A 1,504-nucleotide genomic window follows, 5' to 3' on the forward strand; every position below is an offset into this window, starting at 1 on the left:
GTTTTCACCACATCTCACAAAGAAAATGTTTTGTCTTGTAGTAATCCTATTTTCACAGTGTCTTGCAAAAACTATGTCAAAACCAGAAAGAATGATACAGTATCTGTTTCTATTTTGATGTCCCTTCTATGCTGGGGAGTGTTATCTCTTGTTTCACTTTTTAAAAAGGAGTTGTGCTCGGGAGACATGGATTGCCATCTATTATTCCATGAATCAAATGAGGGCAGCAACGGGGCAACTGAGAGAGAGAGAGCCTCCGGTGGAGACCAATGGTGGCCTTTGTGGACGGAGGGAATACAAACTCCGAGACAGGACAAAGTCAGAGGAAATTGACCTGCTTGATCCTTTCCTTGAGAGGGAGGCGGCTCAGTGTCTTTCATCTTTTCCCAAGAGGCCAGATCTTAGGGCTGCGCTTAACAAACAAAATACTGTCTGGATCTTTCTCCTAGTTGTAGATGTCTTTGGGACTGTGAGATGCTGATACCCAGGGTGGCAGCGGGCTGGTAAGGAAGAGAAGGAAGGGTGGGAGGTGGGGAGGCGGTAACCTGAGACAGAAAGGCCTCTAGAGTAGGGAAGTAGCCAAAAGGGACAAATTAGCTTTAGACAATGAAGGACCTCTTCCATCAGGGGCATAATTAAACATTACTTCATCAAAGCTGAGACAGTTTGCAAGCTGCTCATTTTGTAATTCCATCATGTTTACCCCTGAGATATGTTAGCTGTATTTCTGCATTTGCCACCCCCCTCACTCCTCTCCACCAACCCGCCTTCAAATCATCAGTGTTTCCAGTAATTCAGATTCAGTCTGATTGGGGTTGTTAATTATACTGATTCAGTCATTTAACTGAGCTCTGGGAAAACTGAAGGTGGAACATTTTGGGAGCATACATTGCACTTTGTTGAACCAGATAACTTGTGGCGCTGTTTTAGTTTATCCCAAGACACACAAGTTGCAAGTAATGACAACTATAAAGGATGAAATTGCAGTGGAGAAAATATTGCTAAAAACCCTCAATGCCCTTCCTTAAAACAGAAGCTGACTTTCTTTTCTTTGTGGTGTGTAGTACAAGCCCAAATGGGGTTGATGCATAATGTCCATGCCTCTGAATCTGTGTAGGGGTAAAAGACAATGTGTGTGGGTCTTTTTCCTTGGCCACTGAGCTGTGGACCACAGGGTTTGTTGTGTGCCTTGAAACACACGAAGGAAGCTGAATGATGTTGCCCCAGCTCTCTGAAGGAAGGCCATGCTTGGCTGGCTCCAGAACAGCCTTAACAGGATATCACAGAAGAAACTGTGGCTTTTGTCCAGCTCCCTTTTAGAGAAAGCCCCCGTCAAAAGGACTTGGGAGGGTGTTTCTCTTTCAGCAGATGCTAAAACAGTGTGTACCAGTTCTCTGGAAGCCCATATCTATAATGGCGCCTCTCTAACCCTGTGACATCATCAAAGAGCGTGCTGTTTGGGGATGGCAAGCTGCAGTGTAGGATTCAGGCCATTACAACAGCA

This window comes from Girardinichthys multiradiatus, chromosome 22, assembly GCF_021462225.1.
Source record: "Girardinichthys multiradiatus isolate DD_20200921_A chromosome 22, DD_fGirMul_XY1, whole genome shotgun sequence".
NCBI lineage: Eukaryota > Metazoa > Chordata > Actinopteri > Cyprinodontiformes > Goodeidae > Girardinichthys > Girardinichthys multiradiatus.